The following is a 26,863-nucleotide window of genomic DNA, read 5'->3' as shown; positions in this document are numbered from 1 at the left end:
CAAAGTTACACTGTCAAGCTGTCCCTCTGAAGTCAAGCCACTTCTCTCTGATATCCAGCCCAACATCCCACTGCTTCTCCTCTCTGCTGGCTGAGTCTGGGGTCTTTATAGGCAGAGGATGGAGGGCAGGGTGGGCCATGGGTGGTTTAGGAAAAGGCAACATTTGAATGGGAAAACAAGGATGTAGGTTCTCATTTTGGGCCACAGTTTCAGGCCTTTGGCTTGAGGGTGGGGTTTTGTCAGGGACCTGCCTCTTCTGCCTAGAATTACTCTGCCTCCTGTCCCTATCACTGGTACAACCAGTGTGTATGTACAAAATATTATGATGGAGAAATACAAACCTTGAAGCTATGATGTCCTGGTGTGATCCCTGATCCATCCTTTACAAGTGATGTGATAATGGGCAATTTACTGAACTTTTCAGGGCCTCGATGAGTGGTGGTAATTTTAAAGGAGGTGACAGTATAGAATGTTTAGAACAGTACTTTGTACAAAGTAGGAATTCTGCAGATGTTAGCTTGCACCCTTCTTAATGGACATTCATATAAGGTGAAATCAGGTATTTATCCCAATGAGTGAGCATGCAGCATATCGAGGAGAGGCTTCTACTGATGCATCTCTTCAAAAACAATACCCACTTTCTAAATAAAATTAAAAATAACAACAACAACATTATATTGATTCATTTTAACTCATTTTAGTGAAGGTGACATTGGAGCCTGTGTACTGGGGAAGTAAAGAAACACTTAAAAACAAAATGGGGTTGGGGGTGGGGAGGGATGCACAGGTGGACCACAGAGGAACTTAGGGCAGTGAAATTACTCTTTATGATACTCTAATTATGGGTACATGTTATTATAAATTTGTCTAAACCCATAGAGTGTACAACATGAAGAGTAAGCTCTAATGTAAACTTTGGATTTTGGGAGATAATGATGTGTCAATGTAAGTTCATCAGTTGTGACAAAAGTACTCTCTGATGGGGATGTTAATAATGGGGCAGGATGTGCATATGTGGATGCAGGGGGTATATGGGAAATCTCTGTATCTTTCACTCCATTTTGCTGTGAACCTAAACCTGCTCTAAAAACTAAAATCTATTTAAAAATGGAAATAAAAGATGCCCCCTTTTTTTTTCTATACCCACAAAATACTTATGACACCAAATGTATGGGGTTTTTCCTTACATCAAACAATTCTCCAACAGTCTGGATATCAATTGAGTGTCCTAATTCAATTATGATCCTTAATACTGGGAGTTTAGGCAAACTCCACGGGTTATAGGCTTCGTCCACAAGTCTGCCCCTAGCCCACTGCAGATGCCAATTGCTGGTAGAGTGTCCTCAGGTTTCCCACAACTTCTGTCCTGTCCAGAGGATCCCGCACTCCCTCCTCAGGTTTGATAATTTGCTAGAATGATTCACAGAACTCAGGAAAACACTTTACTCACTATTACTGGTTTATTATAAAGGATACAACTCAGGAACAGCCAAATGGAATAGATGCCCAAGACAAGGTATTGAGGGCAGTGGTGCATGGAGCTTCCATGCCCTCTTTGGGTATACCACTTTCCCAGAACCTGCATGTGTTCACAAACCTGGATGCTGTCTTAACCCCATCATTTAGTGTTTTCATGGAGGCCTCATTATATAGGCAGTTGAGTAAATCATTGACCCTTGGTGACTAAGTCACTCTCTAGCCCCTCTATCCTCCCTGGAGGTTGAGAGTTTGGGCTGAAAGTTCCGATCCTCTAATCACTTGGTTGGTTCCTCTGGCAAACCAGCCCCCATCCTTCAAGACTCACCTTATTAGCATAAACTCAGGTATGGTTGAAAGGGGCTTACCATAAATAACAAAAGATGCTCCTCTCATCCCTAACACTCAGGAAATTCCAAGGCATTTAGAAGCTCTATGCCAGAAACCAGGGACAAAGATCAAGTATATTTTAATTATATCACAATATCATATGAAATGTAATAATTTCAATGGAAACAAAGAGGCTTGAACCCCAGTAAGAAGATATATAGACAAAGCACCAAACCCCTAGTTTTCCTAGTGACTAATCCAGTACTCTTTCCTCTCAGCTGTCCAATAAAGCATACATTCTGATTTGCATGGTGTTCTTGTATCACATGCTACACATTTATCAGCTCGCTGTATTTATGACAAACAATACTTTACATGATTCATCTTCCCTCCCTCTCCAGGGTTTGCTATTTGTTCCAGACTGCTGGTTCCCCAGGCCTCTCTGACATTACACCAGATCTTTTCAAGCCTAAATCTTCTTTCTGTTGTTCATTAATTTTACTGATTCCTTACTCAATATCCTAGTGGGAAAATGTGCTCCTTTATGCACAGGACCATCTTTAAGTTACTGAGATGACGATCAAAGGGCATTACTATCAAAGCAGATAATTTTTCTTCTTCCAGAGCAACTTCATCAGTCGTGTTAAATCATTTCATTTATGAAAATGGGCCTTAAAATTAAACAAGTAATTGTCTTTTCCTACCTCCACCTTATTTATGCTCCTTTTGTCCCTCTAGCTATTTTCCACATCTCCACTTTTATCTCTCTCTCTGTTCCTTGCTGACAACTCGAAGAAGTTTAAGTGATTTGAAATTTCCTTGCTGACAGCTAGAAGTAATTTAAATGATTTGAAGTTAATTGGTGACTACTCTGTTTGACAGAGTATATTGAATTATTCTTTCCTTTTACCAATTCTGGCATATTAAATTAATGCTAGACCACAGTCCCTTATCTTTCTGCTTTGAAGAGTTCAAGTGCAAAAGCAGATAATTTTATTACAAAAATGGAAATTATAACCAAACACAATGATCAACTATGGCCGTTTTGTTAATAGTCTTGTTAAAAATAAGTAATAGTGTACTCGGGAGGCTGAGGCAGGAGAATGGCGTGCACCTGGAAGGCAGAGCTTGCGGTGAGCCGAGATCACGCCACTGCACTCCTGCCTGGGAGACAGAGCAAGACTCCGTTTCAAAAAAAAAAAAAATTTACTGGAAACTTTAAACATAAAAAAACTAGTTTTTTAGGTCTTCTGCTATAATAATACTAAATCTAAAAAATAACAATTCAAATTATTCTGCTATATTAACCTATAAGTCAATCTTATCTGGACAGTTTGGCATATAGGAAGCACTCAATTGTAGAACAAATGAGTAGGACATGGCAAAAACAGAAAAAAAAAAAAAGCATTTTTCTTTTTTGAGATAGGGTTTTGCTCTGTTGTCCAGGATAGAGTTCAGTGGCCCAATCATAGCTCAGTGCTGTCCTGAACTCCTGGGCTCAAGTGATCCTCCCACCTCAGCCTCCCAAGCAGCTGGAACTACAGGCACCCATTGCCGCACTCACCTAATTATTTAATTTTCTGTAGAGACAGGGTCTTGCTATGTTGCCCAGTCTGGTTTTGAACTCATGGCTTCAAGTGACTCCCTTCTGTGGCTTCCCACAGTACTGGGATTACAGGCATGAGCCACTGTACCCAGGCCTGTACTTGATTAGATTGATGCAGTCTCCTTACTGGATGCACTAAATTTCCTGTCTGATATGGTTTAGCTGTGTCCCCATCCAAATCTCACCTTGAATTGTAGCTTCCATAATCCCCATATGTCATGGGAGGGACATGGGGTGGGAGGTAATTGAATCATTGGGGGTGGGTTTTTGTGTGCTGTTCTTGTGGTAGTGAATATGTCTCATGAGATCTGATGATCTTATTGATTGATTGAGATGGAGTCTCACTCTTGTCACACAGACCGGAGTGCAGTGGTGTGATCTTGGCTCACTGCAACCTCCACCTCCTGGGTTCAAGCAATTTTCCTGACACCACACCCAGCTTATTTTTGTATTTGTTTTAGTAGAGACAGGGTTTCACCATGTTGGCCAAGCTAGTCTCAAACTCCTTACCTCAAGTGATCCGCCCACCTCAGCCTCCCAAAGTGCTGGGATTACAGACATGAGCCATTGCACCTGGACTGATCTGATGGTTTTATAAAGGGCAGTTCCCTGCACAAGCTGTCTTGCCTGCTACCATGTAAGAAGTGCCTTTGCTCCTCCTTTGCCTTCTGCCATGATTGTGAGGCCTCCCTAACCACGTGGAACTGTGAGTACATTAAACCTTTTTCTTCATAAATTACCCAGTCTTGGGTATTTCTTTATTAGTAGTGTGAAATGGACTAACACAATAAATTGGTACCCAGTAGTGGGGTGCTGCTGTAAAGATACCCAAAAATGTGGAAGTGACTTTGGAACTGGGGAACAGGCAGAAGTTGTAAGAGTTTGGATGGCTCAGAGGAAGACAGGAAAATGTGGGAAAGTTTGGAATTTCCCAAACTAGAGAGTTGTTGAATGGCTTTTCTCAAAATGCTGATAGTGATATGGACAGTAAGTCCAGGCTAAGGTGGTCTTAGAGGGAGATGAGGAACTTGCTGGGAACTGTAGCAAAGGTGACTCTTATTATGCTTTAGCAAATAGACTGCTGGCATTTTGCCCCTGCCCTAGAGATATGTGGAATTTTGAACTTGAGAGAGATGATTTAGGGTATCTGATGGAAGAAATTTCTAAGGAGCAAAGCATTCAAGAGGAAGCAAACCATAAAAGTTTGGAAAATTTGCAGCCTGACAATGCAATAGAAAAGACAAACCCATTTTCTGGGGAGAAATTCAAGCCTGCTACAGAAATTTGCATAAGTAACAAGGAGCCAAATGTTAATCACCAAGACAATGGGAAAAATGTTTCCAGGGCATGTCAGAGAATTTTGCAGCAGCCCCTCCCATCACAGGCCTGGAGCCCAAGGTGGAAAAAATGGTACTGTGGGCTGGACCCAGAGGCCCCTGCTGTGTGCAGCCTACGGACTTGGTGTTCTGTGTCCCAGCTGCTCCAGCTGTGGCTAAAAGGGGCCAAGATACAGTTCATGCCATGGCTTTGGAAGGTGCAAGCCCCAAGCCTTGGTGGCTTACATGTGGTGTTGGGCCTGTGGGTGCAGAGAAGTCAAGAACTGAGGTTTGGGATCCTCTGCCTAGATTTCAGAAGAGGTAAGAAAACACCTGGATGTCTAGGCAGAAGTTTGCTGCAGGAGCAGAGCCCTCATAGAGAACTTCTGCTAGGGCAGTGCACAAGAGAAATGTGGGGTTGTAGCCCCCACACAAAGTCCCCACCTGAGGCACTGCCTAGTGGAGCTGTGAGAAGAGGGCCACCATCCTCCAGACCCCAGAATGGTAAATCCACCAACAGCTTACACCGTGCACCTGGAAAAGCTACAGACAATGCCAGCCTCTGAAGGCAGCTGGGAGGGGGCTGTACCCTGCAAAGCCACAGGGGCAGAGCTGCCCAAGACCATAGGAAACCCCCTCTTGGATCAGCGTGACCTGGATGTGAGACACAGAGTCAAAGGAGATCAGTTTGGAACTTTAAGATTTAATGACTGCCATATTGGATTTGAACTTGCATGGGGCCTGTGGCCCCTTTGTTTTGGCCAATTTCTCCCATTTGGAATGGCTATACTTACCCAATGCCTGTACCCCCATTTTATCTAGGAAGTAACTAACTTGTTTTTCATTTTACAGGCTCATAGGTGGAAGGGACTTGTCTTGTCTCAGATGAGACTTTGGACTTGAGCTTTTGAATTAATACTGGAATGAGTTAAGACTTTGGGGGACTGTTGGAAGGGTACCATTGTGTTTTAAAATGTGGGAACATTAGATTTGAGAGGAGCCAGGGCACAATGATATGGTTTGGCTGTGTCCCCACCCAAATCTCATCTTGAATTGTAGCTCCCATAATCCCCACATGTCATGGGAGGAATCCAGGGTGGGAGGTAATTGAATCATTGGGGGCAGGTTTTTCCCATGCTGTTCTCATGATACTGAATAGTCTTACAATCTGATGGTTTTATAAAGGGGAGTTCCCCTGCACATGCTTTCTTGCCTAATGCCATGTAAGACATGACTTGCTCCTCTTTTGCCTTCTGCCATGATTGTGAGGCTTCCCCAGCCTTGTGGAACTGTGAATCCATTAAACCTCTTTTTCTTTATAAATTACCCAGTTTGGGTATTTCTTTATTAGCAGCATGAGAATGGACTAATACACTATCTTAAATCTTTTGCTACAAAAGACTGCAGACCAGTCATAGCTAGTCTCTTACAATAAGAAAACTCTAAAACACTTACTAAGGTAGCTTTTTGAGGCTTGTACAACTATTGCAGTTTTATCTAAACAGAGATCAAGCAAAGTTCATAGATTCAATCTATTATGACATAATTACTGCATTTCCATTTTGATGGCAATAAATGTCTGTTATTTTGTTTCTACTTGAAGTATCAAGAGCTGCTTTAAGCACATTCACAGTGAAATAATTACTTCTGCAATTTCAATGTTAAACCAAAAGCTATTTTGTTATAAGAAGCCTAGGAAAGTATTAAATACCAGTGACCAAAAGCGTACCTATTGAAATGCAATATTAAAATGCAAGTTGGCAAAATTGGTAAAGTCAGTTTGGTTCAGAAAGGTAATCTTGTGTAACTCACTTTAAAATCAAACACCATCTCAGCTGTGTTCGGCATTACATTAAAGCTGGCATGAAGGTAATTAGGTATCATTTGTGGTAATTAAGGATATTCCACTTTTTGTTCCTTAGCCCAGCTTGAGCTCTGCTTCAGATAATTTAAGATGTACCAGGTGGCACTTCAGGCTAGAAAACTCCGTGGTCTCCCAGCAACTTAAAGGAAGATGTAAGTATTACTCTGTTGGCTTTCAAAAATCACTCAGAGAAAATCTACTTTTAAAATTAAGAACACAGATGATATTCAAAGAAGAAAAGCCACCCTGCTGTTTAAAGCAAAAACCATTCCTCACTTTGGAAAATTTTTTCTATAATTTTTACCTGACTACTGACCTTTGATTTTGCATAAAGGCAAAAAATACAAGTCTCAAAACATTGTTTTTTTGAAAATCAAGTTCAATGAAAGCATTTACACTTCGATTTTTTTCTGGTGACAAATATTACTTGAAAGTTGCATAGCTTTCACTTAATACTGTGTTGTACCTTGAGGTTTAAAATGAAATATTTTCAATTAATGGAACTTACTGTCTATTTATACAAAATACTGCAATCAATGGGAGATGAACCAATACCTACTTTTAAGAGGCTTTATTTTTTTTGAAAACCAAAGATTAAAACCTCTGCAAAAATGAAAACATACTTATGAAGTAGCATACTGGGTAGTTCTAATTAGCACAAGTGAAAATAAATAAATACATAATATAAGTATGCATGCTAGGTATTTTAAAAAATATAAACCAAATTCTCTCCATCTGCTTTTACCCCACAGCACCTGCTATTATTTCCTTGTACTGAGTAGGCTGCTGTTATCTTAGAGAAGCAATGACAAGGCAGGCAACAGACAGGAGAGGGATGTGATAATTTTATGTGTCATCTTGGCTTGGTCACTGTGCCCACACATGTGGTCAAACATTATTCTGGTTGTTTCAGTGAAGGTGTTTTGGATGAGGTAAATATTTAAATCAAAGGAATATGGACAAAGTAGATTGCCCTCTGCAATGTGGGCAAGCCTCATCCAATCAGTTGAAGGCATTACTAGGAAAAAAAACTGACCTTCTATTAGCAACAGGGAATTTTCCAGCAGGTTGCTTTTGGACTTGAACCGGAACATCAGTTCTTCCTTGGTCTTCACCCTGATGACCCACCCTGCAGATTTTAAACTTGCCAGACTTCATAATCGTATAAACCAATTTCTTACAATAAATCTCTCTTCTTATAGATACACATCCTATTGTTTCTGTTTCTCTAGAGAACTCTGACTCAAACAATGGGCCAAATTTTTAACTTTTCAATTAAAAAAGTCTAGACCCAGGTGTAAGAGAAAAGATTTAGAAGAACGTAGCTCAGTAATAACTAAGTCAAGCCTTTTCATCTCCCAACTGGATAAAGATTCCCTAGAACAAGAGAGAAAGTGAAAGTGAAGAGAGCTTAGATTCAGGTGAATCCGGAGCAGGTGTTATCTATGCTGTTTTCCCCTGTAGGTCAAGCCTGTAAGATGAAAACAGTGGTGGAAATGATGTTGCGGGTGGGAGAGCCCTACAGAAGTTTAGACATAAGGACAGTAGGGAGGATCTGACAATAGGGAGGATCTGTGACCCATCTGCAGATAGAAAGAATGCTCTCTTCCATCAGCCTGGTGGGGAGCAGCAGACACATCTGCATGGTATGTCTGGCCAGAAGGACTGAGATAATTTTGAAGAATTACTTGCACTAGAGACTGGTTTGAAAACACTATAGGGACCCTCAGGATCTGAGAGCAGTGGTAACATCACAGAGGGAGCTGGCAGACTTGAAAAGGGCTGGAGGTTAAGAAGAAAGGAGGAAGTGCAGGGACCTACCTCAACTACTAACCAAAGGTCAAGTGGGAATGAAGACACCCCTGCTGATACATCATGGAGAACTAAGCAGAGAGAAAGAGATGCCTCTCCTCTCTCATGACTTTGCACTAGGTAACACCCCAGATTTGTATACAACCCTAAGGCATGGAGGAAAGTTACCCCAAGTTGACTGAAATTAAATTTCTAACATCTGGTAGGATTAAGACTTAAAATGGAAATTGAGTTACAGGGAAAAAAAAGTTCCATTTTCCTTTTCTACCCACCTGAGTTTCATGATCTGTTATACCTGTAAGGAAAAAGGCAGTATAGAATAGAGGAAAGATGGAGGGATGGATTCAGGAGACATGGGTTCCAAGCTAGGATTCATCAGTCATAATTTTGGGAAGTCCCTTAGCTCTGCTGAACTCAGTTTCCTCAAATGCAAGATGAAGAATTTAGACTAGAAGTTCTCTGCCAGAAGCAAGGATTTTTCCTTTTCCTTGATGTACATTGTCAGTGATCTAAAAATACAAGAGGAAGATCCAGCTTAAAAGGAAGTACTGCTGTCCAAAAATGATACTAGATTTTGCATTTGCACAGTTTCTAGCCCACAGCCAGTGCTCAATAAATATCTGTTTAAGCGAAATGAAGCAAATCTCAGGTTCAGTGTTGAATTATCTTTGGGATCTTGCCACCTACTTTGTCTCACTGTTCTGGCGGATGAGCGTATAATAGTCAGTTGTCTCTAACAATAGACAATACAGCCAAGGAAAAGTCAACAAATTCATTCTCTGCTACACGCTAAGCAATATTAAAGATCTTCTATTCATGACCCTGCATATCATAGTTGCTTCAGAACTTAAAGAAAAAGAACAGAAGGAGAAAGCATAAAAAGATCCTTCTCTTTCTTTTGCTACGGGAGATATTTACTCATAACTCTCTTATATATGATGGGGGGAAAGAGACCAGCAATTATACACTTATTCAACCAAAGAAATGGTGTGATATGGTTTGGCTGTGTCCTCACCCAAATCTCATCTTGAATTGTAGCTCCCATAATCCCCATGTGCCATGGGAGGGATCCAGTGGGAGGTAATCGAATCACGGGGGTGGGTTTTTCCCCTTCCTGTTTTCATGATAGTGAATAATTCTCACAAGATCTGATGGTTTTATAAAGAAGTTCCCCTGCACACACTTTCTTGCCTGCTGCCATGTAGGACGTGCCTTTGCTCCTCCTTTGCCTTCTGCCATGACTGGGAGGCCTCCCCAGCCATGTGGAACTGTGAGTTCATTTTTCTTTATAAATTACCCAGTCTCAGGTATTTCTTCATAGCAGTATGAAAATGGCCTAATACAATGTGAAAGGGACACAGAATAGTGAGGTAAACCTTACATGTTTCCATCTATCCCTACCTGCCACTTTCTGAGGCAACCTTTCTAGAACTTATAATCATGTACCATTAGCACTACCCATAAAGGCCTTAGCAACTTTAGTGAAACTCAAGGCACACACCATAAAAATCATGCATAATGTTCTGACATCCATTAAAACAGACAACAAAGGAAAAATCTCTGGCCATCTAAATGACAGCATTTTCTTGGCAGTTTGTGTTGTTACAGAAAATGCCTTACATTGGAAAAGTCTCTGAGTGTGGTCACAAAACTCTAATGGTGCACAATGGCAGGCCAGACAGCCCAGCATTCATTTGAAGAGCAAGGATCTCTGCAGACAAGCTGCTCTAGCAGGCAGCCCACATGAAACAAACAGCTCACAGCAACCAATAAGCCCACCCACACAGCCAGGTCCTTGAAAGCCTGCTGATGATGTTCCCCTGCAGACAGCTTCTATCATGTGAGATGCAGCTTAACCAACCCTCACTCCTACCCTCCACCTATCTTTAAGGAATGAGAAACAATGGAAAATTTCAAAAAAAAAGGCAACATCACATCTCTTCATTAGGCATATAGATTTGTAGTGTATACAACTTCAAGCCGAAGGATGAAAGTTGACCTTTGAGGTTGAAGGTGGATGGACCTTTTAGGAGGCTTCCAATGGTCTATGATGTAATACTCCCCAGGCTCCACCTTTTTATTATTATTATTTTCCACTTTTTATTTTAAGTTTAAGGGTACATGTGCAGGATATACAGGTTTGTTATATATGTAAATGTGTGCCATGGTGGTTTACAGCACCAATTATCCCATCACCCAGGCATTAAGCCCAGCATCCATTAGCTTTTATTCCTCATGCTCTTTCTCCTCTCACCCTCGCCCTCCCACAGGCCCAGTGTATGTTGTTCCCCACCATGTGTCCATGTGTTCTCATCATGTTGCTCCCACTTATAAATGAGAACATGCAGTATTTGGTTTTCTGTTCCTGTGTTAGTTTGCTAAGGATAACTCAGGGTCCACCTTTTAGAGAACTGCATGGGCTCCTGACTGTTAAAGCCTCCAAATTTTATTTCTCAGGCCTGAGATGCCTCCTTATGCCATTTTCATGCAAGGATTCAGATTGCTTTTCTGTAATTCTCAGAGCTGTCACCTCCCCATTTTTCATCAAGAGGATTCTTTTCTCTCAATACTGAAACCCAGAATGCTCAGTTCCCCCTTTCCTTGTTGTCCCTGAAAATAAATCCCCAGGTCATTTTCACTGTTGCTGAAGTAAACCCTAAGGAGGAGAGAGGCAGGCAGAGTCCCCAGCAGGTATGGCAGTTCTTAGCTTCCTTTCTTAGGTGATACCCACAAGCTTAAGTGGCCTCCAATATTCTCCTATTATTAAAAATGTGAAGTTGCTTTTGACCCTCATGCATCTCAATACTATGTTAATCTCTGTTTTCAAAGAAAACCCATTTTACAAGGTACTATTGCGTCTTGAAGACATAGTGAGGGAAAAATCAGTTACTGTCAACTGAAGTGCACATTTCTAAGCCTCTTCAGAAAGGGAGATATTAATCTTGAAGGGCTCTCTGCCCAAGATAGGTCACTTCTATGCACTATTTTCCAATGAACTACATCAACTACTTGGTCCCTTTTTTTTTTTTTATTTTTTTATTTTTTTTGAGACAGAGTCTCGCTCTGTCACCCAGGCTGGAGTGCAGTGGTGCGATCTCGGCTCACTGCAAGCTCCGCCTCCCAGGTTCACGCCATTCTGCTGCCTCAGCCTCCCAAGTACCTGGGACTACAGGCGCCTGCCACCATGCCCGGCTAATTTTTTTTTTGTATTTTTAGTAGAGGCGGGGTTTCACATGTTAGCCAGGATGCTTTCGATCTCCTGACCTCGTGATCCGCCCGCCTCGGCCTCCCAAAGTGCTGGGATTACAGGTGTGAGCCACTGCGCCCGGCTTTGGTCACTTTTTTTTTTTTTTTTTTTGAATAGATTTACCACTACCATTTTGTTCTTCCTCCTGAAATATTAGATTTCTATTGATTGAAGATATCTGTGTCCCCCACCACAAATAGCAGCAACATCCCCCAAAGAAGAGTTAGGACAATGTGCAGAGAACTAAATGAATGGTCTGGCTTCGCTGGTACCACAATTTTCCCGTTGTGAACCCAAGAGCCGGCAATGAGCAATGACTGTGCGTTATGTGGTTCTGCACTCTAAGAACTACTAACCCCAGTCAAACAAACCTCATATATTGACATATCACCTCCCCTGGCTAGCAGGCTACACTACTTTTAAAAATTTGCTCATAAGTTTTTACAATTTTCTTGCCAGAAAATATTATTAGCTCCACTTAATATTGAGGGATAGTAAAGCAATAAAAAATTTGCTCGGCCAGGGCCTTCAGAAACAGAATGAAGATTACCACTCTGACAGATTCCAAAGGCAGTGAACAAAGTTGGATTTAGCAAGAAGCTGCATAGAATAACACTTAAGAGCCAGAGTGGCTTGCCTTAGTGCATACTCTCTGGGCAATGTTGAGAAAGTGACCCAATCTCACTGTGGCTCAGGTTCCTTATGTGCAAAATGTGGTCAATCATAGATCTGTTGTAAAGATTAAGTAAGTTAATGAATGGAAAGTGCTTAGGTCTGGCACATAGTAAACGTTAACTGTTATTATTGTTAGTAATCCATAAATGTTATTATGGAGATTAGGGAGTCTCCCTGACTGTTAAATTTGAATTCTGAAGTCAAGTCACGTCTAACTCAATCCGTGAAGTCAATTCTGTATTGCCTATGCAAACTGAGCCATATATGTTAACCATTATTATTGTTGTTGTTATTATTATTGTTTTGTAACATCGGGGTATTCTTATTCAAAAGCTTTCCAGATCAGAAAGATTTAGGCAAAATCAGAAAGACTAGAGATTCAGATCTTTCAAAATCCAGCTAACATTTTTTAAAGCACAGCTGAAGCACCTCTTACCTGGTTTTGCTGTCTCCAGACTTGTCCTCTCCCACCAATTCTCTTTGCCTTGGGGAGATCTGTCTTTTGAAAACATAAACCTAATCCAGTCACTCCCAGGTTTAAGACCCTTCAATGGCTTGGCACTGACCTCAGGATAGAAATTTGATTACCCCACTGATTCTCAAGCCTTTTACAGTTAGGTCCCCTCTTGGCTTTTCTAGCCTCTCTCCACCCTGATTCAGTGCTCTGTGCATGCTGAATGCCCTTCAGCTTCTCTAACGTGCCACACTCTCTCTCGTCTACAGGCTTCCATATGTGCTATTCTCTTTGGCTGAAAACATCATCTCTATCTCCATCCTTATTCATACCTCTTCTTAGTAAAACTGTATGGCTTCTCTAAGAGGTCCTGGCTAACCATTAAGATAAGGTTAGCACACCCTGTTCCCCTCAAAGCACTATATCTCCCTGTCATAATTAATCAAGTTATTGCTTGTCTACTTTCTCTGCTAAACTATAAATCCCTTGTTTACCACCACTATATCCCTAGTAGCTGGTACAATAACTTGCACATGGAGAACACCAGGAACTCCTCATTGAAAGGGAATAGCAAGCTCAAGCTCAGTTTGTATAGGCAATACACAACTGACTTCACAAATTGAGTTAGACTTGGGTTGACTTCAGAGTTCAAATTTAACCATGTCCTCTCTCCCTAATCTCCTGGATCCTCTTCCCAGGAATTCCTAAGAAACTTCACTAGCCTTTTGTGGTAGCCTCTTCCGATATTTAAACTGTTTTTGTTATAGCAAGATAAATATAAAATGATTTATTAAAAGTTGATTAATTATTTGATTTCGAAGTTAAGAGAGAAGATGAGTAGTGGTTCTTTGCTGTTTTGGCACAGAACACTGAAAGCCTGATAAAATGTATCAATCATCCCTTCCCTATTCCTCTCAAAATAAAAATAGGCAATATGCAATAACATTTTATATTTAATTTTATATTAAATTTCCAGGGGTTGATTTTACCCAGGTTAAGAAATCTTGTGCAAGCAACTTTAAGTAACAAATCAAGGACAGAATTTTCTATGTAGTCTGACTGTGAAAGGGAGATTTCTGTCATGAGTTTGGAAATATAGATTATAGCAGGTAGTTGAATAGAGTTGTTTCATTCAACTTCGTTTTGTTATAACATAGACAAGGGAAAAAATTGATACCCCACAGAGGCAACTGTTTGTGTGGAGTTTGTATGTTCTCTCCACGTCTATGTGAGTTTTCTCCAGATACTCAGATTTTCTCTTACCCCTCCAAAGATGTGCACATTATGTTTACTGGCCTGTCTGAATGGTTCCAGGCTGAGTGACTGTGGGTGTGAGTGTGCATGCACCCTGTGATGGGACAGCATCCTGTCCAAGGCTGGTGCCTACTTGGTGCCTGAACTGCCAGAATAGGCTCTGGCCACCTGCAACCCTGAACTGGAGTAAGTGGGTAAATAATTGTCTTATTTGTTTTTATTAGTCTTTCTTAAATGTATATATAGCTCACACTTATTTCAATATTTAGTATTAGAAATGTTTTGGGTCTTTATTTAGAGGTTTTATGATGCTTTTATGACTAGAAATATGCTATAGGAACTTAACTCTTATTTACATCAATTAGCCTATGGTAAAATTGGTTTTGTTATATATTGTTTCACTTAAAGTCTCAGTTTCCAAGAACCTATCAATGATGTAAAGTGAAGACTTACTGTACTTTCTTCACCCTAGTGAATAGTTTCAATCAAATACAACAAGGATAATAATTTTTCGTACATTCAACAAACTTAATTAAAAAAACACACCCTTATTTTTTCATTGGAATATGTTTCTTTGACTATGCTCTATTTTAAAGACACAATCCCTATGAATTTTTATGAGCCAACCAGGACATAGACACAATTAGCTCTACGCACAATAAAGAGATTTTGAAACGTAAAATATAAAGGGCAAAAATTTGGGGCTAGGAATTCAGAATACAAGTTGAAATGAAAAGAAACAATTAGATTAAATAGTAAAACAAAAACTCAATGACTGGAAACCTCTTACAGTCCATTCTAATTTAAACAAGTCTGGTACAGACATAATGATTTGTCAAGCTCAAGCTTGGAAAAGGATCACAGCAAGAGAGCAACAAGAGGCGGAGAGAGAGAGAAGCCAGTGGAAGAGACTCAGAGACACTAGACACAATTCTATTATTTCCACTTGTATTTTAAAAATAAAGGTCAAATGGTAATTGTGCCTATTTGATTCTTGATGAATCCACAGAAGGGACCCTGATCAATCATTTTTCAATTACAGTAATTTTCCCTTCTCCAAGGTTTCACTTTTCGTAGTTTCAGTTACTTGCAGTCAACTGTGGTCCAAAAATATTAAATGGAAAATCCTAGAAATAAACAATTCATAAATTTTAAATTGCACACTGTTCTAAATAGTGTGGAGAAACCTTTCGCAGTTGCACCCAGGATGCAAACCATCCCTTTGTCCAAGGTAACCACACTGTATACAATACCTGCCCATTAGTCATTTAGTAGCCCTCGTGGTTATCAGATAGGAAAAAACATAATATACATAGGGTTCTGTTCTATTTGGAGTTTTAAGCATCCACTGTGGGTCTTGGAACTTATCCCTGGCAGATAAATGTACTGTAATGGGATTTTACTGCCCCGTCTATATTATTTCCTTAGGTGGCTGGCCTTTGGCCAAAGTAGCACAGGTGACCTCCCTGCGATCAGCACATTACCCAGGCATGTCTGGCTTTTTGGAACCATTTTTTAAACGTTAATTTCCCATTAATAATTTTTGGCAGTTTAATTTTTGTAAAAAAATGATGACTTAAATGTGTTAAAGTGCATTTTATCAACAATTAACTATTGCAAAGATCCTGAGTTAAAGACAAGCATAGAGATAGAAATGTTAAAGAACAAGAGTGCTTCTTATGCTCCTCAATCATAGTAAATATGAGCCATTGCCTTCATTTTGGCAAAACATCAGCCTCCATGAGATATTTGGAAAATAGTTTTCTATCCATCAGTATGTCTGCATCCCATAAAAATAAAGTAATATTCATTCATTTATGCATAATACATGGCACATGATATCATTGCAGATTAATAAATGCTTGTTGAATAAATAAATGAATAATTAGGGAACAAATGACTAATTTTTTGGAAGCTGCAAACTCAACTAGAATAATAGTTGTCAAGTCTGACAAACTGAATTTTCACTTGGAAACTATTCACAATTCAAACAAAATAAAAACTCTTTGTGCCACTCTGAAGTCAAAATTTATTTTAATCTGACGGCAATGAGGATGGTGGAAGATTGAGGAAAAGTTAGTTATGTAAATGATCAAAACCCTATGGCCCACCACAGGTAGATTTCTAATTATTCTAAATTACCATTTTTAATCTAAAGTTGACTAAAAATAAGTTCCCAGGAGAACCTTAAAATAAAATTAAACTATTAAACCCATTAGTGAATGAGACAAGAACAACAACGTTCAGCTGATTCTCATGCCCAGTTTTCTTCTTCTTATATTTTGAGTTAACTGCTAAAAGCTTTTGCTATTTAGTCTATTTTTCCCAGTGAGAAACCTTTTAAGAGATCAGAAAATATAATATTCGGTGTAGCAGGAGCTTCTTCTTAAGCAATGTTGGAGCGTCTTTTTAAGCAATGAAAACTTTTTTTAACATATAAACGAAGATCCAATAATTATATTAGGAAAAAGAAACTCCTCATTTGAACGTATTTTGTGTCTGTTAAAATATGAAAATAATCCACATTTACATCCAAAATTATATTTCACGGCCTTTAAATCACAGGAGTAGAGAACTATTTTAATACAGCAATAGCATTCAAAAGTGCTTGAGTTTAACTGAGAGTCTAAAGTCAAATTTATCATTTATCCTCCTCCCAAACAAAAGGAATCAGTTCTCCTTCTGTGTTTGATAAGATCTGTTAATGGCATTACTCTTTCTATGATCAATCAGGCAGGGTCTAGACTCTAAAAGTCACCAGCAATGTGCTTTTGCACACCTTTCTTACATCAAATCAAAATATCCTTTTTCTATATCAGTCAAGTAACCAAGCACTTATTGAATGTATTACAGCAATTGCTGGAAGTAGTAGAGAACAATGGTCCTTGCTTCACAGGAATTTACAACTGTATTTGGAGACAAGATTAACATGCTAATGAAACAATTAGCAAACATAACAGAAGATATTATGCAATTAAATGGTACCTCTTGAAGGTGCAAACTATAATTACAGAAATTTGGAGAAAGCAAATGATCCAAAAGAAAAGGAAAGGTTAGTGAATACATCTTAATAATAATAATAATTATTATTATTTTGTGGCAAGTACTTTTATATTAGTCCTAAATTCCGCAAAATGGGTTCTTATGTTGGCTCCCTTTTAAAGCCAATGAAATTGTGGTCCAGTGAAAGGAAATGACCACCCAAACTCCTCATAGACAGATAGTGGAGGGACATAAGCCCAAGCCTGGCAAGTCTGAGTTCTTTCTGCATAGCAATACTGCTTTTTATGGCATTGAGTGGCCTCTAATGCCTGGAAAACTTTACTATGTTAAGGAGAAGAGCAAGGCTAGTCAGGCAAAGTGCATAGCATGAGATTTGAGGAAGCAGGAATTTATCTCTTATCATCTCAAATGTTTATTGAGCTTGCAATATGTGCTAAACACTATGCTGAGAATCAATGAAAAGCAAGATAGTTATGGCCTCTGCCTTCGTGGAATTTAGGCTAGCAGTAAATCCCAGTCAAATAAACACCCTAATAAATATAAAATTGTAAATAATATAGGTGCTGTAAAGAGCAGTCCATGTTACAATGAGAATGCAGAATAGAAATTTTAAACTAATAAAGAAAGTCGATGCGGGCTCTTTTTTCTTAGAAAAGAAAAAGAAAGTCAGGGAAAGCTTTCATGAGACATATAGATGTGTATATGATTACATAAACATGGAAAAAATACACAAGACCAATTTAGGTGATAAAGATTGGTTATGGGGGATAGTATAAGGATAGAGGGTAGAAAAGGAAAAGAAATCTAAAAGCAAGAGTTTTCCATGATTAAAATAGAATGCATACATAAAAGCTATGGTAACCAAATGCTATTGGTGATTATCTCAAGATTGTGAGGTTTCAGATATTTTATGCTCTTTCTTCTAATTTTCTATATTTTCAACTCTTTTTATAATAATTATGTACTGTTTATATTATTTGGTTTGTGAGTGTCTTAGTCATTTTGGGCTTCTCTAACAAATACTTCAGACTGGGTAATTTATAAGCAACAGAAATTTATTGCTCACAGTTCTGGAGGCTAAGTCGAAGATTAAGACACCAACAGATTTGGTGTTTAATGAGGGCTTGTTACTCATCAATGGCACTTTCTATGTATCCTTACATAAGTGGAAGGGACACACAAGCTCCTTCAGGGCTCTTTTATAAAAGAGCACTCATCCCATTCATGAGGGTGGAATCCTTATGACCTAGTCATTTGCCAAAGGCCCTCTCTTTTCATACTATCACTGTGGATATTAAGTTTCAACATATAAATTTCCAAGAAACACATACATTCAGACCATAGCAGTGGGGGAAATATTTTCCTTAAAAAATTGCTCTTGAAAAAACCTGCACTTCAAAAGTAAGCAGTGACTTTTTGGTTATTTGTAATCTACATTTATTTCTAAAATTCTGTAATCTTTTTTTTTTTTTTTTTTTTGAGACACAGTTTCACTCTGTCTCTTAGGCTGGAGTACAGTGGTGCACAGTCTCAGCTCACTGCAACCGCCACCTCCCGGGTTCAAACAATTCTCATACCTTAGCCTCCCAAGTAGCTGGGATTACAGGCATGTGCCACCATGCCTAGCTAATTTTTGTATTTTTAATAGAGGTGGGGTTTCACCATGTTGGCCAGGCTGGTCTCGAACTCTTGATCTCAAGTGATCCACCTGCCTCAGCCTTCCAAAGTACTGGGATTACAGGCGTGAGCCACCACGCCTGGCTGAGAATTCTGAAATCTTAAGAATTCATGGAGAACAACTGTAACTGTTCTCTTAAACTGACCATTCTTGAGAAAAATGTACAGAATTGGTTGGGGCATTGGAAATGGAGGAAAAATACTGTCCACGAAGTGAGCACCATGTATTTTAGAGAGATTGGGGTTACAATTTTACTGCATTGATTTCATCCATCTGGTAGATATTGATGACTTAAGAAAAAAAATGCATTTATGTGAATAAATCATTCATCTAGCTTCCTCAGTAGACAATTTTTATTTTGAGCAGTAATTGATTTTACTTCACTAATGGCAACTCTTTCATGGCTGATGGAAAGAAAGAGTTCAATTAAGTTTAAAAAAAATTTAAACACATGTATGCTAGATGTAGCAAACCACCATAGCACATGTATACCTATGTAACAAACCTGCACATTCTGCACATGTATCCCAGAACTTAAAGTAAAATTAATAAAAAAGAATTTAAGCTTTTTTTTGGGAGGAATAGATGAAAACCAGAAAAATAATTCTCTAGATAAGAAAATATAAAAAAGATATGAAAAAGTTTGAAAAGGCCCTTAATACAAACGATTAAAGGAAACAGTAAAACTCTGTGAGTACTCTGAAGAGCAATAGAGAAAATATGGCAAATGCAAAGTGATGAGATGGAGGATGGCAGGAACTAAGTCTAAAAGTAGATGATGATTTCTAAGTATAAAGGTAGGATAGAGGGAGGGAAAATGTGCAAAGAGTGGAAACAATGTCCACAGAAAAGAAGAATAACATTTCTACATTGTAGCAACTCCCACACTGTAAAAACCCTACATAATAGATATAAAAAGAGAAGAGAAAAAGGCAGCAATTAAAGCAATTACCTCTATAGTATACATCAAATATATTCTACTGTTAGAGAGAATTAACCATCTTTTCATCAAGGATAAATTACTGAAAGCGATTTTTAAAAATTGCCTTGGAATATTTTGATTTCTGATACATGAAATATAAAGCAAAAAACATGAAATTTTATTGAGATGATACGGCAATGGAAAGAACTTGGGTTTGGTTTTCAGGCAGACCTGGGAAAACCCCAGACCCTTAATCATAATATTGATGTAACTTTGGGCAAGTTATTTAACTTTTTGTATCAGATTGCTTAACTGTAGGCTATGAATGACAATACATTCTTATTTTGTTTGTTTGTTTGTTTTAAAGATTAAATAAGATGATACAAGTTAATTGCCTGGTACATAATCACTTCATAAATGCATTTTCCTACTCAATTAGAAATTAAGCATTTCCTTTAGAAATTAAATATTTTTAGAAATTATATAGAAACTGCCTTGACACAAAATTTGACTTGACTACCATTTTTGTCAGAGAAAATTAGAACCAGTTTTTCTTTTTCCAAAAAATTATAACTAAGAATAAACCATTTACATGTCATTTGAAAAAATCCCTTTAACATTCTCTCCTTTAGAAATTCTCCAAACTTTGCTAATCCTTTAATTATGAGGCAGAATTTGGCTTGTTGATTCTGCACTCTTCCTCCAGGGAAGAATGCAGTGCCCCAATCCACACTGCAGGTTGTGGAGTGGCCTGATTTAGAAGGAGATGGTAGTGATGCCAGTGAAATGCCTTCCTAGGAAAGAAGAGTTTTTAAAACCACTTTGGGTTTTTTCTCTCTCCATATCTTTGTGAGCTTATCAAAGATTCTCAAAGCAAGTAAATGGGTTTCAGTTAAAGCAAGTAAATGGGTTTCAGTAATTGTTGAAGTGAAAAGCAGACCTAAAAATCAGTGAATGATAAGGAAATCCGATGGCTACAGGTTAGTTCTAATATCCAAATGGAATCAATAATCGTAGGCCCAGTAATGGTTTAGAGTGAGTCCTGGTAAAAGTGTAAGACTTCAATTTTCAGCCTCTAAAAATGTGGTAAAAGGCACACCTGTACAGGATATAATCAAATAGTGTTTCTTAGCTTTGTACATAATTCTTCATAATTTTTAAATTCTCAAGAAATAAGTGTAGCACAGTATGTGAGAATTTCCCAGAACATCTATACTAAGGGGGTGATTACAGAGAAAGGCTAAGGAGAAGAAAACCAGATGTTACAAAATCTAAGTTTTGGAAGTTGCTGAAGATACAAAGAGCTGTCAAGACCATTAGGAGAAAAGAAGGGCATCAGAGGCATGGCTGTACTAGGAAGAGAATGGGAAAGCAGGACTCCTGGGAATGGAAACAATCAGATGGTCAGGAAGGGCGAGGGTGTCAGGGGATAGAACCCTGGGCAGCTCAGTGGGACCAGGAAGTCTGACAACAGAATTCTCCCTGACTTCAGTGTTTCCCATTATAGATAGCTGCAGATTTTCCTGATTGATCCCACAATTAGTAAGAACTCTCTGGAGTTTAAACTTCATGCCCCTTGCCCTCTTGGGGAAGGAGATTATCTTCCTCTAAAATATGAGAGGGTAAAGAGAAGTCCTTGAGGCTGAATAAGCAGTTATTTGATCTGCGGGGGACTCAAGTTTTGCCTGCCTGGCATCTATTCACCTTTATTCTGAAACAGCATCCTGGTTCTATTTTGCATTATGTTTTCTTGAAAATGCTGATTTGTCCAGGGATATGCATGAGATCTAAGCCAGGCTATCATAATTCAAAACCAGGAATTGCTGAGAGTTATTGGGAAATAAAAGCAGTTTCTCTGAGTATTTGCTAAGCCAGTGGCAATATGAACCTTGAGCTTCTAGTAACCATCTTGGCCTCTCAGTGAGAGGGCCCTCCCAAGAGAACAGCTAACACCATCAAAAGAAGAGGTGAGAGATGATGGGAGACAGATTTTTCAGCAACACCATTTGAGTAGCTACCTCCAGCACACATGAAATCTATCTCTGGACCTATAAGACATGTGAGCCAGACAATTATTTCCTTAAGTCAGCTTAATTTGTTTCTGTCACTCACATCTGATAATTCTTGCCTACTACAAAATCATTTGCCCTGCTGTGACTTCTCTCAAGTAGGGCCTAAGAGGAGTTGAGAAAAATCTGTCAAAAGTATGTTATTCTCTCCACAGCTTTGTGGTTCCTCTGACTCCATCCCTCATCTGGCATGCAAAGTATTCTGAAAATCATGCCTCTCTCTCAAAAAAAGCATACATCTGCTGGCCTGTATCTGCTTATGCCAAGAAAGCTACTTAAAGCCTGGACAAAGATCAGCCCACCGCCTAGTTTCCACAGCCAAGCCTCGGTTCATGGATAGAAAGAAGTTCTAACTGGACTCTGTGTTCTATGCTAGTTTACTGATGGCCAGTTCAGGGCTTGTCTGAATACCTGGAGCACAGTTCTGCCATGGCTCCTTGGCCAAATTTGTATTGCTGAAACCCAAGCCTGGCAAGCCCGGTTTGTTCATTGCATGTTAGTCTGATGTACTCTGGACTTTGATCTTTACTTTGTTCTCTTGATATATAGCCACACCATCTCTCTCTCTTTTCTTGTTCCTTCCTGTGTATCTCTCAGTCATACCACACTTGCTTAGCTGAGCACCTGGGACTGTGGCCTGCTCTATTCTCCAGGAACTTAAGTCTTGGTACTGCTTTCCAAGACTTCAGCTTAGTTGAAGATGGTATAAGCTATGTTAAGCAGGAGATCTCTCTTGTCCACTATTGGAATTGCAATAAGCTTTGTAGTTGCAATGTCATGCAGATTGTGCTCCATGCTCTTTGGACCAACTTACTGCCTATTCCATGAGCACTGACCCTTCCTTCTTTTTCTACTGCCCACAGCATATGTCCACTTAAGCAGAGTAAAAGATAACTCAAGAAAGAAAGGGGCTTCATCACCTAACTCATCAAGCTTTAGAATGTATCTGCATGCACAAATACAAGGTGAAGCACTTTTTCTGTTTCCAAAGGAGCAAAATTCTGCCATCTGAAACAAAACCTTTGAAATCATTACTTTCCAATTATTATGGGACTTTATCTCATTGGCGCATGAAAACTGTCTTCAAATATTAGAAAGACTTGTCATAAAATATTCATATTCTGAATGGCCCTACAGAGCAGAACCAAGTAGAAGTTAAGAGAGACAGATTTCAGTTTGGTTTAAAAAAGAGCTTTTTAAACTTTCAGAGCTAGCTCAAGATGGACTATGCTCTTTTAGTAGGTGGTGATATTTTTGTCACTCTGGTGTGCTTCAGTGATTTAACAAGTACTGGGTTGAAATCCCAGTGCTCAGCACCCAAAAAATTGTTTTAGCTTGGAACAAAGAACACTTGATCAGAAGATATCAGTCATCTATCTCTAGCCACAGACTCCCATCTGAGGGCCCTGGGATGCTTTTCTGTACGTTCACTCTCTGACACAGAAGTGAAACGTCCATCTGGTCTACCATTTGATGTACCCTAACAATCTGGAACTCCAAAGTGCAGTGTGCTGGGAAAATTGGTTTTGGTCTCCAGGGGATCTCTCCCCTTTCTCTACTATAATTAACATCACAAGGATTTATGCTAAATTCATCCTAGTTTCCTATAGCTAACTGCAAAATGTAGACAGACTAACTTTCTGATGAATAAGAACACTTTTGAGGAACCATGGAAGTCTCCTCTTAATGATCTTTCCTGTATTTATTCTTGCTCTTTAACTGGTGTGATGGTTCCAATTTGTAAGCTACCAAGCTATAGATTTAGTTTTTGCTAGGTTAGTTTCTTTTACAAACAAATTTTAAGGGCTCTAAGTATCTTTTCTGAAGAGTAACTTTATAAAAGTTGAGAAAAACGTGAGTTTAAAACATCTTTAATGAGTCTGGAAAGGGTGCAATAAGGCTCACTACAATGATTGAGAGATTAACAATTTTTTAAAAGAAAATGAAAGATTAAGCATATTTGGCCCAGAAATAATACAGTTAAAATGAGGCTTGACAAAAATCTGGGAAATTATGAAAGTTTTATAAGGTGGACATGATATCCTTCAGGTTACTTCAGAATATTAAATTGTATGCACTTCTCTTAAAGCTTGAGAAAAATCAAAGTTTTCAGCAATACTTTGCCCTGATGACAAAAACATATTTGACTTTCTTCTCCTTTGCCACGCAAAATATCCCAAGTACCATCAACAGAAAGAAGCTGGTCTTTTGTTCTACACTCAATCAATTACTATATGCAAGAAAAACTCAGGAAAACTTTCCAAATGTCTGAACATAATGAAAAATATCTATCAATTTAATAATTTAAAAGGTGATGGAAAGCTGGGTTTCCCATGCCTTCAAATTTCTCTTACTTTTACTCAGGGTTCTTTTCACTTCTAAAGTTGCTGCTCTGAATGAAATCTTCAGGATATATAGATTAGGAATTCTGGCAAACAGTCACTATACAAGGATTCTAATACAGCAACAAACAAGTAGGATGATTCATGGAATTCTCATTAGAGTGAGATTATACTGAGCATTGAGCTTAAGCTTGTGCCTGGGCAGGCTTGAAAGGTGATTACAACTGCTAGACACTTTCCTTAGCATATAAGGACATGTGGTTGATACAGGTAGTTTGGTTTTGAAATGCACTAAAAACATTCTCTATGATTAAGACCTGAAATATCTCCAACCTTGGTAATATTCATATACAAAAATCTTTGCAGAAATCTTTGCATAGTTATTTTGAGGTTAAATGTATTTGGGGTTTGTTTTTCTGGGATTTATTTGCATTCCTGAGAGAAAACCTGACTGAAAAGATCCAAGTAATTCCAGGGCATACAAAAGAAAAAAAAAAAACTGCAGTGAACTACTCTTAAGGAAATTTCTCAAATGAACATATTGATTTCTTAAAATGAAAGATTAAAGAAATAAGTGACTAAAACAAAAGAGAAAAACCAGTAGAGTTAGATTTGGGAATTATGACTGCTATCTAAATTTGTGTGAAGAGGGCAATATATTTTTGTTTTCTTAAGACTTTTTTTAAAATAATTACACTACTCTATATTTATCATTTGTTCATTTAAAAGTAACTTATAAAACATGACCTTTTAAAGTCCATAAGTTTACATGATGCTTTTTAAATGTAATTTTATGAGGAATAATGTACTTAATTTTGACATTTAAAATAATTATACTGCACTATAGACACAAGCTCTAATTATGCTTCTGAACAATATTTGCTTTTCATAATCAAGCATAATATTTTAAGAGTATTTTCATGAGATAAAAGGAAAAAAATTAAGTAGCCAGATATGTTCTTATTATTTTCCTTCTTTCTTTCCAAATATTCTCAAAGTGGATAAGTCACTCCTCAAGCGTGGCGAATATAATATTTGTAGCAAAAAGACTTGAATTTTTAGAGATGGCAGGACTGTGATTGGGTAACACTGTCTCAGAACATTCTTTCACAAGGAACAGAACCTTAAACAAGTTCAAGAAAATGCAGTGTATTAGGGAGACACCAATTTAATGGACTCCAAAGTGAAGTCACAACTCCAGACATAAGGAAAGGCAGGAGCTGGGTAGCCACAGGGGCCTCAGCAGCAAATGTTCATAGACTCTGACTCTCACAGCCTACCATAAACAGTGTGAGACAGTGAGTCTGACTGTTTTGGTCCAGGTTATGTATGACTGACTCCTTCAGGCCAGGCTGTACTCTTGATTAAATTAGAGTGGTCAGGCATATGAACAGAGGCAGGATTTGGAGGAAAACTTATCTTCTTAGAAGGTGACTGGAAGGAGAAAATAATTGGCATATATAGTGCATTTGTTAAAATAATTAAAACTTGGATCATGCAAAGATAAAAGTTATCAGTTGCTTCGAATATAGCTCCAAAATTTCTGTGCCAACATTTGAATTAATCTCAGTAAAAGATCAAAGACTGACACTGATATCCCTTCTTAAGAAAAAAAGGAATTTCATGAATATAATTCAGAAGTCTCTACCTAATATACACTTTAGCTCCAAATTAAAGTTGAACATCATTATGATCAGAAAACACTTGTTACTAATGCATATGAGAGAAACTGGTAGTAATAATTATTCCTTTAGACTTACTGTATAAATCATTACATATACTTCTTTAACATTTAGTAGTCTTAAAGCTATGCCAAGTAATCCAAATTAATAACTATATAAATAAAATAGCAAAACAGGCTAACAAGATCTATTGAAAACTTTATTTTTCGTTAGTATGAATAAATATTAATATTAATATAAATTAAATGTAACATATTAAAAATCTTCATAACACCCAATTCTGGAACTATTATGGCTTTCAATAAATATTCCAAACCCAAATGTTGTTTAAACTTCAATACTATTTGTAACGAGGAAGAAATAATCAGCATACATAACAAAGCATTAGCATCTCAACGTCCAACACCTAAGCCGCAAGGGGAGCCTCTGCTCTTTTATTCTTTAAAGCATCATATCCCAGTAAAGTGCAACATGGCTTTCTTTCTTTCACGAATAAACATTCTTCCCCAGTAGCGATTTAAGGAGTCAACTATTACCCCTTTAAGCCTGTCCTTAAGTAGATCCACAATTACCTATAAAGACGTTGCAGCCTGGCTCAATTTCCTTAATAGTTTTCCCTGGCCTTCAGAATAAAGTTGAAGCACTTTTGCAAACACAGAATGCAAATTCCATCTTGTCTGGTCCTTTCTTTCCTCTCCAGATTCATCTTTCACTCTCAGCCTTCCAGCTGATACTTTAGTAGTAAGAAACTACTTGTTGCTGCTCTTCACCTTCTTCTTCCAGGACTTTTCTCATGCTTCTCCCTCTGATTAGAATATTCTTCTCCCCACCCCTTTCTTTACCTAAGGAATTTGTAATCTCTCATAATGACTCAGATCCTGTAAATATTCCCCGAGCCTAAAAAATTGGGCTAAAATTTCCTCCCTTTTGGGACTTATGGTCCAAAAGTGTCCTGTACATAGCTCAATTACAGCATTTATGAATTATATTGATACGATCAGCTGATTGGTCTATTTCTCCATAAAACCGTAAGCTGGTTCCATGTTGTACCACCAATACCTACTATGGACTTGATATGCTAGAGTTATTGTTGAGTATAGTTACCCATGAATACTGTTTCTGTCAACAAAATA

The 26,863-nt window shown here is 38.3% G+C and overlaps 1 protein-coding gene and 1 long non-coding RNA gene across 3 annotated transcripts in view; one reads left to right on the top strand and one right to left on the bottom strand.

Annotated features, from left to right (window-relative positions):
• Positions 1–26,863, bottom strand: part of NECAB1 (N-terminal EF-hand calcium binding protein 1) — a 169,295-nt gene that overhangs the window by 108,257 nt on the left and 34,175 nt on the right. The window lies entirely within an intron of this gene.
• Positions 1–26,863, top strand: part of LOC134730991 (uncharacterized) — a 53,882-nt gene that overhangs the window by 7,179 nt on the left and 19,840 nt on the right. The window lies entirely within an intron of this gene.

The sequence above is a fragment of the Pan paniscus genome, chromosome 7 (assembly GCF_029289425.2).
Source record: "Pan paniscus chromosome 7, NHGRI_mPanPan1-v2.0_pri, whole genome shotgun sequence".
NCBI lineage: Eukaryota > Metazoa > Chordata > Mammalia > Primates > Hominidae > Pan > Pan paniscus.
This window is presented reverse-complemented; position numbering and strand designations above follow the sequence as displayed.